Consider the following 13,964-nt stretch of genomic DNA (forward strand, 5'->3'; position numbering starts at 1 on the left):
CTGGACACGATGTCATAATGATAAGAAAACTTGGCAGAGCTCTACTGAGTAAGTGGACAAGCAGGTAAGCAGAAAAACAGAGGCACAGGCTCATAAGGCAGACGTGGATGCTCAAAGGGAAACACTAAGCTCTTGAACAGCCCAGGTATTTATTTATACGATAAACGCAGAGTCTGACTTAAAGTTATGCAAAGATAGGTGCTTATATTTGCTCTTAATCACCATTTAGTGTGATACTTTTATTACATGGGCTCAGAGTCTCTAAGACTGACCTACTTCGAATATTTTACCACTAGGTCTGGGCATTCCTTCTAGGAAAGAATGCATCCTGCCATAGATCTTTAAACTGGTGTTTATACTTGAGATAAAGAATTCATCCTGCCACAAATGTTTATCTTTTGAAAATAAGCATTTTGTGCCAGGAGAAGCCATTTTTCCCAGTATTTATTTCTTCAGGATACATCTCTCTTTTTTTTTTTTTTTTTTTTTTTCTGTTTCTGGGGCTTGAACGCAGGGGCTGGGCTCTGTCCTTGAGCCGATCTGTGTTCAAGGCAAGCCCTCTATCACATGAGCCACAGCACCACTTCCAGCTTTTTCTGTTTATGTGGTACTGAAGAATTGAACCCAGGGCTGCAAGCATGCAAGGCAAGCACTCTACCACTAAGCCACATTCACAGCCCTCTTTTTTTTTTTGTCAGGTTTTAGAGCACATTAGTTGTTTGGGGCCATTAGGCAAGGTCAAATGGAGAAAGAGTCTCCTGCTCTTTTTTCCCTTGTGCAGCTTATAAAGGATTGTCAGGGTTAAAACGAAGATGGTGTGCTTCTTTGTTTCTAAATACAGTATTTCTAAATTCCTGCTGCCCTTCACCATGTCTCATGTTCCCTATTATATCCTACCTCAGCCCTATCAGTCCTGAGGAGAGGATGGGTGACAACTGAGACTCACTAGGAGTCCAATGTGGACACCTGTTGGAGGGAGGGAGGTGCCCTGCTTGCTTAGGCACCAGAATCTGCTGAGAAAAGCAGAGCTTTCCAACACGAACCTCAAATCCTCACCATCCCCGGGGTGAATGCTGTGAATTTCATAGGCTTGTTTTTGTTTGTTTGCTTGCTGCTCCTGGGTTGATTCTCTACTGCACAGCACTGTGCAGAGGAAATAACCAAGATGGATTTTTTCCCTTGTAATGATGGTTAATAATTACCATAAGCAAAGCCAGTGTTGATTCCTGTGGGAAGAGGGGACTTCCTGTGTCAGCATCTCTATCTGTATTAGAGTTTATTATCACCATCAAATCAGCTGGGTAAAGAAGATGGAGTGGTGCCACGGAGGAAGGTGGCTTTCTATGGGAATCCCAGAATAAGCCCCAATAGCTCTCATCTATTTACTTCTTTCACCAGGGATCAAGCTGGATGTAACTCCCATTTCTAACTAACCAACAATAATTTATTTTTCTTTAAACATAGCTGAGAACCACTTCATCGATGAAGGTGAGATCCACACAACTAGTAAAATAATAATAATGTTATTTTCATTATATTATATATTATTGTGGAGCATATTATATATTATAATAGTATATGCATTATATCGTATATTGTTTATATAATATAATGCATATAGTATATATTCTATATAATATAAATATAGTTACATGTAATGTTATATATAATAGCATATATTATTTATTGCAATATATTATTTTTATTATTGTTATCATATTTTATTATTTTCTATTATTTATTATAATATAATACCTGTACCGTGTATTATAATCTGTGACATATTATATAGTAATCATGTTATGATTCCACAAATCCAGAGCACAGTACTGCAAGCACCCTGGTGGGGTATGTGGAGGGTAGGCTCTTAGCTCAATACCCTGCTGTGGGCATAAATGATGGAGGTGGAAAAGTCAGAGGGAGGCTATTTCCTCTAAATGTGTTTCTCTTGTACTCTGTGGGGGATATTACCTGTGGCTGCCACCTTCCACCTCAAGAATGGTTTGGAGGAGGCCACTTGAAGTGTGGGATGTGCCTTTGCAGCATCCTGAGCTGCTCACATTGGCAGGGCAGAGGCTGGCTCCTAATGGCTCCCTGATGTGAGGACAGCTTGGCCCTCCCTCAGCAGCTCTCCTGGAAGTACAGAGTCCCTCAGGGTCACAAAGACCACAATGAGTCTTAGCAGAATAAAGTCCAGGCTGCTCACCACTTGAGGGCCAATGTTAAGAAGCCCAAAGTTGATAGAAATGGGTCTGACTTATTCAAGGGCCAACTCTGAAGAGGCTGGAAGGGCTGTCATCCTCCAACTCCACTTTGAGGGGTTCAAGAACACCAAGGGCTTTTTTTTAGGGAAGGAATAGAGGTGCAGGATGTGTGTCCCTGTCCAGAACAGGATCTTCTATATCCAGAACATCCGCGTGGGCCTCTTGGAGCTAGCTCCTCTCAGACAACTCCAATAAAGAAGGTCATGACAAAAGCTCACCAGATACTCTAGGTGGTGTAAATCTAAAAAAAAAGAATTCACAAAGCCAGGTGCCAGTGGCTCACACCTGTAATCCTAGCTACACAGGAGGCTGAGATCTGAGGTTCACGGTTAAAGCCAGCCCAGACAGGAAAGTCAGTGAGACTCTTACCTCCAATAAAACACCAGAAAACCAGGAAGTGGTGTTGTGTCTCAAAGTGGTAGAGTGCTTGCCTTGAGCAAAAGAGCTCAAGGACAGCTCCCAGGCCCTGAGTTCAAACCCTACAACCAACAACAACAGAAAATCCACAGCTAATGATTCCTACCCCCGTAGAATGGCTCCTTTCACAATTTACAATTCTGGGCAAAAAGAAAGGGGAGTAACACTGACCAAAGGATTCAGGAAAGGACCAGCCTTGCAGAAGAACAAAAGGACAGGGACATGAAAGTAATTTCCAAAATAGAGGCCTCCTTACTTATTAGCCAACTGTGAGAGTTCTGCAGCACTCTGGAAGTCGTGGCGTCAAACTCTAAACACTCTTCACACCTTTTCCCTAAGAGAAAAATCTTCTCTGACTCCAAAGCCCAAGCAGGGCTGGCAATCTAGTAGAAACCAACTCACCTTCCACCTAGTCTCAAAACCACTTCCTGTTTTCCTGGGGGGTTGAGGAATAAAAGGAGAATGGGAAGGGATGAAGGATCCAATTCCACACTGCTTCCTAGCTCAGGCTTCGCTGGAGAATGATGGTGCAAAGCCTGACATTTACAGTGTTAGGAATTACAGGGGACTGGGCACTTTATCACTAAAATCACACTATTTTGAGACTAGCAAAGGACTTTTCATTTCCTGAAAGTGACAGGAAATTGAGGAACCTGCCTGAGATATCATCTTCAAAAAGGGGGAAAAAAAAGAATTGATAAAATAAGGGTGACCAGAAAGTTCTGTTTCACACGTATACCCTTCTACTCAGTCCCCTTTAGAATTATGATTATGATTATTATTATTAGTGTGTGTGTGTGTGTGTGTGTGTGTGTGTGTGTGTGTGCATGTGCGTGGTATGCCAGTTCCAGGACTTTATGCTGGCCTGGATGCTGTCCTTATTAGCTCAAGGCTGAAGTTCTGCTATTCCAGCTACAGCTCCACTTATAGATTTTGGGTCATTGATTGGAGAAAAGAGTCTCAGAACTTTTCTTGCCTGGGTGGGCTTCAAATCTCACCCCAAACTCAGATCTCATCCTTCTGAGTAGATAGGATTACAGGTGTGAGCCACCAGCACCTGGCTTTGGTTATGCTTTTATGACTGAAAAAATCAGCCAAACACCACAGGTGAGTGAATTCAGATCTTACTGCACATGCTCCTATGTGCTGTTGACAATCGGATGAATGATAAAGTAAAAATATCATTTTATAAACATCACACGTTTGTTCCATAAGATATATTTTTCCCCACTGGCACGCCAGCAAAATCTCTAATTGTGTTGTGAGTGTCAATATTTCTATGTAATGTGTGTTTTATTGGAAGTCATGTCAGATGAGACAGATTTCCCTGGGTCATTGCAATTTTTTTTAACTCCTTCCAATTTGGATGAACTGCTCTGTCGAGGTAGATGGAACTGAGGATAGTCAATAAAAGTATTAAAGCAATTCTTAGTAGGGGAAAAAAAAAGGGACTATAAGTTTTACATGAATGTCCAAACACGACTGCAGGGCTGCATAGACTAGTGGTTTCTCAGGAAATATTAAATATGTGCATTTCTTCCCAAATCACAGTCATACATGAAACTTCACCACTCCACTAGCTTGTACAGCTATGTCCACATGAATGCACAACTGCATCAAGAGCTGGTATCACACTTCACAGATGATACACCACAGGTGTGTATACATGTGTGTGTCTGTCCCTACACACAAGTTTAGGAGCTGTCTGTGATTATAGCATAGTCTTTACCCTCTACCCACAGTGCTGTGGTTTGTGACCTATCAACCCTAAGTCACAAATTCTACCAGTAGCTAAAGCAAGAGCACAGGCCCTCTCTTATGCAGGGACCCACTGTTTTCATGTCATTTATTACATGCAAGGAAAGATTTGACAGAGTAATTAGTCCCCCTCCCCCCTTTTTTTTTTGTTCATTGAGAGGCTGTCCTTGATCCTCTTTGTGCTCAACCACTTCAGCCACAGCACCACTTCCGGTTTTTGAGTGGTTAGTTGGAGATAAGAGACTCACAGGGACTTCTCTGCCCAGGCTGGCTTCAAACCACTATCCTCAGATCTCTGCTTCATAAATAAGTAAGATTACACGTGTGAGCCACTGGTACCCTGCCCTTCCCCTTTCGTTTTTGCTTATACTGGAGCTTGAACATAGCACCCTTACTTAGTTTTTTTTCTCTCAAGGCTGGTGCTCTGCCACTTGACTCACAGATCCACTTCTGGTTTCTTACTGATTCATTGGCTAGAAGAGTCTCACGGACTTTCCGGCCTGGGCTGACTTTGAACCGTGACCCCTCTAATCTCAAGCTTCCTTGAGTAGCTAAGATTATAGGTGTGAGCCACCAGGGCCTGGCTGCGTTTTCCTCTTCCCTTCATTGAAGTGTTTCTGCACTTTAGATCTTCCCCATCCCACCCTCTAAGGCCACAGCCACACCAAGCACACCCCCTTGGAATTCAGCACAGCTCCCTAGTTTGGCAGGACAAGGGACCAGAGCTGGGAGGAAAGGCTTTTCCTTTTTCCTGGGATGACCGTGGTTGTCACAGGACATGGCTATTTAAGGTGACCGCTGCTCCACATAAAGGCCGAGCATGCCTCCTGATGCCAGAGAGTGCTTCAGTACATTTATGTAGGGGTGTCTGTCATCCAGGGGGCTCTCTGGAAACAAGGGAATCTGGCACAAGGGTTTATCCGAGGAAGGAAGGGGATGCCAAGACTTCATGGGAATGTCCTGGTGACATTCAGAGATCTGAGAACCTTCTTAGAGGAATTCCCACAGCCCCAAGAAGACCCTGAACCTGCCAGCTGTGATATGCTCTCCACATCCTCCCCCACTTCCTCCCTGAAGAAGGGAGGAAGGGCTGAGGCTCGCAGGTGAGAGAAGAAGGGAAAGATGGGCCAGGAACAGATGCCAATAGTACACGGACAGCAGAAAGCTTGAGAAGAAGAAAGTAACCAGTTCCCTCCCAACCTCGGGTCCTTGCTCTACTTTCTAATTATTTCTTTCGCTTAAGGCTAGCATTCTATCACCTTGAGCCACAGTGCCACTTCTGAGTTTCAGGTTTTTTTCTCTTTTGGTGGTTAATTAGAGATGAGAGAATCTCCCAGACTTTCCTGCCCAGGCTGGCATTATAACTGCAATCCTTGGATCTCAGCCTCCTGAAGTAGCTAGGATTACAGATGCCCAGCCACTTTTTAATTTTTATTGAGTTAATTGAAGATTATGTTTAGAGAAGTTTGAGGTATATAGCTCCTCCCTACTAATGAAGACCTTACATTGTAGCCAGATATGGTAACACATGCCTCTAATCCCAGCACACAGAAAGCTGAGGAAGGGAGATATGGCTTACCTCAGCTTGGACTATCTATTAAGACTCTCTCAATAAAAGAAATAGAAAGGTAGTGCATGGTGTGGCTGTGGCCTAAGAGGGTGGGAGGAGAATGATCCAAAGTGCAGAAACATTTCAGTGAAGGGAAGAGGAAAGTTCAGCCAGGTGCCAGTGGCTCATGCCTGTAATCACAGCTACTCAGGAAGCTGAGATCTGAGGATCATGGTTTGAAGCCAGTCCAGGTTGAAAGTCTGTGAGACTGTTCTCTCCAATGATCCAATAAAAATAACAATATTGATACCATATGCAAACATTATTACTAACCAAAGTCTACAGATTATATAAAGGTTTATTCCTGGTTACAAATGTCCAAAATGACATGCTTTCCTCATTACAGATTCACTGAGAACCATTTCACTGCCTGTACCATTTTTCCTCATCGCTATTTCCTCCTCCAACCTCTAGAAACCACCTACCTTTTAACTGTCCCTATATTTTTCCTTTTTCTAGAATGTCATCGTTGGGATCATGGAGTCTGTAGCCTTTCCAAACTGATTTCTTCCACATAACAAGGTGCATGGAGGGTTTCTCTATGGATTTCTTTTGTGACTTGACAGCTTATTTCTTAGTATCATGAAGACAATATTGCATTGTGTGGATGTACCACAGTTGATGCATCCATTCATCTGTTCAAGGACCTCTTGATTGCTCTGCTGCTTCCAGTTTAGGGAAATGGTGAACACAAATTCTGTAACACTGGGATATGGGTTTCCATGTAAACCTAAGTTTTCAACCCATTAGGGGCTAGATCTAGGAGATGGATGGCCGGGCTATCTGCTAAGAATGATTTAGTTTAGTAAGAAATCACCCGATTGTGGCTGTATCATTTTGCATTGCCACCTGCAATAAATGGAAGGTTTGATGGTTTATGTCCTGGACAAAATTTGATATCATCTATGTTTTGAATTTGGGCCATTTTAATAGGTATGTAGTGGTACCTCATGGTTGTAATTTGTAAATTCTCTAGTGACATGATGTGGAACCATCTTTTCATTTGCTTATCAGCCACCTGTACAGCTCCATACCATGGACTATTTAGTATTATTCAGTGATGATAAAAGAAACTTTTGAGTCATGAAAATGCATGGATTAGCCTTAAATACATACATATTTTCTTTGATGACCTGTGTGCTGGTATAATTTGGCCATTTTTCATTAGGTTGTCTATCGTTGCTTAATTCAGAGTTCTTTTAAAATTTATCAGCTACCTGTTTTCTAAGTATTTTCTCCCAGACTGTGGCTTATGTTTTCATTCTCTGTCACATCTTCCTATTTTATTTCTTTTTGTCTGATGAAAGTTTTAAATGTATGAGAGGTGTGAGACTATGGAGAAGGAAAGGAAGGAGGTTATAAAAAAAAAGTGGAGCTGGGTTATGCATTAGATTCACTTTCATTTCCTGTGAGAGATAAGAAGGAAAAGAATGAAACTCTTGTTTAATCTTAATTTGGGTATTTTTTTGCTTGAAAGGGACATCCATCAGAAGAGCCACCCACCTGTAGCTTCAATAAAGCTGTAGCCTCAATAAAGCAGCAGGCTAGGCATATCTCTTGCAAAACTAACCACTCTTTGCTGGCTGCTGGTGGATCATACCTGTAATCCTAGCTACTCAGGAGTCTGAGGTCTGAGGATTGCTGCTTGAAGCCAGCTTGAGCATCAGTCTAGGAGACTTATCTCTAATTCACCACCAAAAAACTAGAAGTGGAGCTGTGGCTCAAGTGATAGAGCACGTGCCTCTAGTGTAAAATCTCAGGGACAGTGCCCAGGCCTGAGTTCAAGCCTCTCAGCCCTGTAGAGCATCTAGGCTCTTTCAATTTCAATCTTTGTAGGACCGAGGACAAACTAAAGCCAAAGGACTTCAGGATCTTGCTTCCAAAGACGACAAAAACTAAATCCAAACATCATGAAAAACACAGAAAGGATGGAAGGCAAGGGGTGGGGAATAATTGTGCTAATGGATGCATTCAGTGCTTTGGGCATTTCTTTTTTGAAAGCCCATAGATTTGGAATAAAAAAGAAATCCAATTTCAGTCAAAACCTGTGCCTTTGAACAGCTTACTCTCTCAGACCTAAAATTCAGCATCGGTAAAGAGAGCAGACTGGACATTTTATTTTTTCAAATCGTTCCATATCTTATCTTTTCAGAAGGGCAGCAATTTCTATTCCTTCGGAAGACGGTTGCATCATTTTAAAAGAGCTTCCGACTACTTTCCGTTCTCTGAGCACTCTCTGACATGGCCACTGGGTGGCAGAAGAAGACCATCATGATTCTATATCCGGCTGGCTGCAGCTCCACAGGGGAACAGCAAGCTAGCAAGCCATCTCCTGCCGGCACCAGATTAATAATAGGGCTGTAATTATCTTTACACAATCCCGACCGCAGCTCTGTTGTAGCCTAGCTGTTAAATTAAACTGCACCAATAAATATGCTGGGCAACGCTACCTCCCCCTGCAGTCTCCACCCTGGGTGGCTGCCAAGCTTATTAACATATCAAAACACAAACTCAACCCTCCCAACTCCCTTCATTTTCATAACAAAAGAAGCCCCCTTTCATCTCCCCTGCAACCCAATCTGTATTTAAATAGCCCTGTAAAGACTGATAACGTTATTACTTTATTTCTCTAGTCTTGCCCTGGGGATATCTCCAATCTGTTTCCTCTAGAAACTGGATAGCTGTGTTTTATTGGAAAGATGAATCACCCCCTACCCCAGTTGCTTTATGCTTGGGGGTGTGGAGATTAAACCTGTAGAAAGCCCCTCCCAACACTCCAGAAATCAGATCAGCCCAAACCGCTCCCATAATTCCTGATCATTGGATGATAGAGGTTCAAAATGAAGCTGGCACAACATTAAAAATAAAAGTGGGGCGGGGATGAGGGGTCCAGCAGGGAGGTGGGGGGAAGATGTTGAAGGGAGAAGACCGATCAAGATGCCGTGTATCCATAAACTGCTTCATTCAATGGCAAAAAAAAAAGTCAATATGTCATCTAAAAACTAAGAGTGAAGGAAGAGGTGGGTTGGGAGAGGTACAGGGGAGTATTGAAAATGGTGACAGTGATCCAGACACTCTTTTTAAAAACTACATTGTTGAATAGCAACTTTGTGCAACTACTTAAAGATACTATATATTCAATGTAAGGTATATTAAGTAGGTAGATTTCCTTAGATAGCCGATGAAGAGAACACCACGCACCATTAAGGCTGGAAAAGAAGTTTCTTTACAGACTGCTGCCCTCCACCTCACCCTCATATTCCCCCCCACCCCACCCTTGCCGTGCATGGTAGAGAGGCATGGCCAGAAAACAAGAGACCCACCCCCCTGGCCAGGACTTATCTGGGCCAAGGACAGGAAGAGTTGGGGCCAGGTGTGGGAAAGGTGTGACCACATTGGATCTGGATGTGACCCTAGGACCCTCCTATGGTCAGAAGGGAGACTTGTCAGGATGTGACCTAGCAGGCGGGGGGAGGGGGGGGTGTGTGGGGGGGTGACGGATTCCAGGTGAGCCAGTTACCTAGGTAACAGATACTAGGTGGAAATTTAGCCAATGGTAGGGAGGTATCTGCACAGGGCCTGCATGACCCAGGACAGACCTTACATTAAATAATAATATGTTTTTAAAAAAAAAAAAACAAAACAAAAACCTTCTTGTGTTTGGATTTATTCCTGTCCTGTATGCAGGATTGGGGCCTGGGGAGGGTCACTGGTACAGGATGGAATTACCAAGTTGAGGAGCCTGATCCTAAGTCTTCAAGGAGTCTTTAACTAGGGATGAAAGACACCAGCTGCTTTTGTGAAGCCCACCAAGAAAACACACAGCTTGTCGTCCAAGAAAACACACAGCTTGTCGTCCCTGCTTGTCATCTGTTTTATAGGTGCAGGTCATTTGCCATGGCTTTGGGATCTTGGTAAAGATCAATCCCATCCTTCCTGCCAAAGTCTCCCCAGGACAGACCACCTGCCTGGCCATGATGATGGCTCATTTACCATGAACTGGGATGACACTGACAACTTCTTTAGAAGTTTTCTCAAACTAAGGATTTAGATCAGGCCCAACGTGTGACTCTCTTTCATTAAGTCTATCTCTCACCCCCTTTCCCTTCCAGTTTCCTGTCTATTTAAGCACAGAGTTCTTGTCATACCCTAACAATAGTTGAAGAGGGTACTAAAGTGCAAATGATGTAAGGAGATTGGGTCTATGCATCACCTAGATAACTGGCCCTGATTTCCCCTGATGCTTGCCCTAGATGGTTTGCTTTTCTGTTGGGCTTAAGTGTTCTCATCTGGTTTGCTTTGCTCGTGGATAACACTTTGTGTGGTTTGGGCCTATATGAGCTTTGCGCTAGCTGCGTTTGGGATTGCTGGTCTTTGAGACATGAGTCCACCAGCTGTGTTCGGGTTCTCCAATAAAGACTCATGATTTGGACTTTTAAGTGGTGGCTTCTCAGTTTCTCCCAACTGAGTTTCCTTATATCACAGTCTTACCCAATGACTCATCGTGTCCTTTTATTTGGCCAGCGGGGCAAGTGGACAGATTTGACCTGTGAAATGTCTAGAGTTTGGGTCTGGGATCTATACAACTCTAGTGGAGAGCCTCTTACCCAGGCTCCAGGGACTGCTGAAGTCAGTCTGTGTGACACGCCCAATGAAAGAAGTAAAAGGCCGGACTAAGTCTATCTGAACCTGAAAGGAAAGCTGTGGAAAACAGCAGGAAAGCTCTTCCCCTGAAGAGGGGTCCAGAAAAGTCCTAAAGGAGTCCTGGCAGAGGGTGGTTATGATAATACTGGCTCATCCCCTATCTCCTCCCCTTGGTTTGGAACTGATTACTCAATGGCATATTGCCAACCTGCCACCCTGGCTCTTTTCTTTGATGGAGAGGTCACTCAAGGCATTATGGGAAGAAGGAATGTCTGAGCAGGAGAAAGAAGCATTTGAGCAGGAAGAAGATATCTTAGAGTTGGAACCAAGGCACTATATACAAACAACAACAATGAAAACACCATGAGGGAACACAAGTTATCAGCCATTACCTGGGCCACTTTTTATCTCTATCTCCCTCACCCATTGCCCTGCTTTCTCTCACCCATAGGCTGTAAAAGAAACATAATCATCTGCTCCTCCCTGGAGAAACTAGTGGCCTGCCAGAGACCTTGAGCTCCAGCCCAGGGTGTGTGAAAGAGCTACAGGGGTGGGAGGCAGGGAGAAAAGCCCCAGATGTGGCCCAGTGGCAGTGGTCCACTCAAGGATGCTTGTGTGGAAACAGGTGTTTTTCTCTCAGGTGTGCAGAGGGGAGAGGGATGTCCCTGGGAAAGACCCACTTCTACTATCTGAGGAACTTCTCTCTTCTGCAACGTATCTCCGTGCTCCATGCCTAGGGTTAGGGGTAGGGGTTAGTGGAGTGGATTAGTCTAAGCAAAGGTGACGTTTGGAGGGGAAGGGATCTACTACACCTTGAGACAGAAAGGAGGTGTTCTGCTGGGCTGGGAGTGGAGGCTGCAGTGGGAGACAAGGGAAGGCCCTGTGGGAGGAGATCTCCCATTCCTGTAAGGAAAGAGAACGATAAATAAAAGAGCAGAAAAGTCCAAAAGGTTTTATTCAGGAGTGAAGCCTGGGAAGAGCAACCAAGTCTCCTTCAGCCTCGCTGAAGAGGAAATGGTGCACACACAGCCCCCTCCCCTACCCCATCGCACCTGAAAACTAGGGTCTTTGTGAATATTAGGCAGAAAAAACAACGTCAGGCAGGGCAGGTGGGAGCAGGGTGAGATGGAGGTGGGTAGGAAAGCCATGTTATTTTGAACTGAGGAGTCTCAAGGCTTCAAGGGCATCTGTGTCTGCGGCCTTGGTCTCAGGCTCTCTTCCAAGCCCACAGGTGTGTGTGTGTGTGTTGGAGAGGAGGGGAGGGGAGGTGAGTCTTTCTAAGACAAGTCAGGAGGAAAGGTGAATGCTTTTTGTGTAAGTCATTTCCCATCACAGTGGAGTGGCTGAGCCCCAGGGAAGGCCAGGTCTTCCACCCAACCCTAGATCTGTCTCAGGTCATCAGTACCCTACTTCCCTTCCCCCCTCATCTGCCCACAAGGCAAAGGAAGGAAGTTTAGAGGTTCAGAGGTTTAGAAACCAGGTTGCTCCCTCCTCGTGCCTAGGGAGAAGGCATCCAGAGTTTCCCAGGTTGGGCCTAGGACCACTCTCAGCCCTCACTGGGCACAGCACCCCCACCCCCACCTGGCCTGCTTCCCCCAGAACAGAGAGGGTGGCAATGCTCACAGAGGATGGCCGCCACGCAAGGCTCCAGCTCCTCCCCCAGAGAGCTCTACGACGGCTCATCATTTATGCATGCCACAACTATTAATTAAAAGTCTATTGTGTACAGAGTATTGCACTAATCACTGAAGAGACCCACGCAGGAGGAACAAGAGCATAATAAAAAACCTATTCTGTCATCCTCGAGTCTTGGAAACAGAAGGCAACTCAGAGATCACCAGGCACCTTCCATTTGTCAGGGAGCACGTGGGAGGGGAAGCGCAGGACTGGCTCATCTGATTGAACAGAAATGGGGATCCGAGTGGGAGGGGGCAGGTCTTGCCAGCCCCTCCCCCACCCACAGGTGCGCTCGTGAGTTCGAGTCCATGTCTTCTGTGTTCCTTTTCCTCATCACGGATGGCTTGTACTTCAAATCGGAAACCTTTTGATTCCTCAGGAGCTTCATGATCTCAACAGCGCAGGGAGGCTGGAGGGCTGTGTCTTGTGTCTTCTCCTGAGGCCAAGGAGGCAGGCACTCTGCTCCAAGGGACAGTGTGAGGGACTGGGCAGCAGTGTGCGAATGGGAGAAGTCCAAGGTGAGTGTAACAGGGAAGATGTCAGAAGGCAGGAGGAGGTCACAGCATCCAAGAAGGGGAAAAGCTAGCAGGGCAAGAGAAGAAAGATGGCCCCAAGAGCTTGGCCATTGGAGAATGGAATGCGAAGTTTAGACAGAGGCAGCCCAAGGTGTGGGCACCTTGCCAGTCACTTAACGTTCCTCAGCCTCAATTTTCCCATCCCTGAAGTGGGAATGACATGAGTCCCACAAGGACACTGAATGCCTGGCTCCTCTGGACACTCAGCCTTGACTAAATTCATGAAAACCAAAGTGACTTGAAGATGGCGGGTGGTGGGGGTGATCTTCACCCACACGGTCAGGACTCCCCGAGGCTGGCATCCGACAGAGATCAAAAAGGGTGTCCTGACCACCAGGCAGAAAGGAGGAGGCAGCAGGGGGTGGGGATGGAGGTCTTCTCAACTCTGTGGCCTTGGAGAAGTCACTTCCTGCTTGACTGCGGGACCCAAACACATCTCATATTCTGTAGGGACCCCAGGGAGAAAAAAAAATGGGAATGTGGAGAATCCAGGGTGAAGGAATGATGAGTCCTGACAGTATGGAACTCCCAGGATTAGGCAAGGTGCAGCAAGGATGAATGGAGGGGTATGGGATGGTACACCTGGTCCACAGGACAGTAGAGTCCTAAGACGATAGCTAGAGGAGGACTTACAGAGCACCGACATACCCTCAGACGCATCTGACTCACACCAGCACAGGCCCCGAAAGGTGACTCCATCCATGTTATGAGGACAATGGTGTAGTGCTTGCCTAGCATTCATGAGACTCAGGTTCAACCACAGCAACAGAGAGTGAGAGAGAGAATGTCTATGACATTTGTAATGAGAATAGCCTGTGTTTGGAGAAGCCTATGCATAGGGAAGACATAAGGAAGCAACAGCGATGAAGAGTTGAGGCTGGGACAAATAGAAGGGTCAAGTTCCATTATTGATTTCTGTCTCCAGATTGCTCGGAACACCTCTAGGATCCGGGTCTACCAGTTGTCTTCTTGACATCTCCATCCATGCTCAAGCAGCAAAGCTTTATATCTAGGCCCACT

At 45.2% G+C, this 13,964-nt stretch overlaps 1 protein-coding gene and 1 long non-coding RNA gene across 3 annotated transcripts in view; both read left to right on the forward strand.

Moving 5' to 3' along the window:
• Positions 1 to 13,964, forward strand: part of Asic2 (acid sensing ion channel subunit 2) — a 1,017,707-nt gene that overhangs the window by 344,352 nt on the left and 659,391 nt on the right. The gene's annotated exons all lie outside the window — the stretch shown is intronic.
• On the forward strand, positions 58 to 8,462 carry LOC138830375 (uncharacterized). Of its 2 annotated transcripts, XR_011373012.1 has the most exons (4): positions 58 to 145; positions 4,233 to 4,337; positions 6,508 to 6,570; positions 8,201 to 8,462. It is a non-coding gene; the product is annotated as an uncharacterized lncRNA (long non-coding RNA). The 2 variants fall into 2 exon arrangements; XR_011373013.1 differs by lacking the exon at positions 4,233 to 4,337.

Source organism: Dipodomys merriami, unplaced genomic scaffold, assembly GCF_024711535.1.
Source record: "Dipodomys merriami isolate MVZ:Mamm:240054 unplaced genomic scaffold, mDipMer1.0.p SCAF_19, whole genome shotgun sequence".
Taxonomy (NCBI): Eukaryota; Metazoa; Chordata; class Mammalia; order Rodentia; family Heteromyidae; genus Dipodomys; species Dipodomys merriami.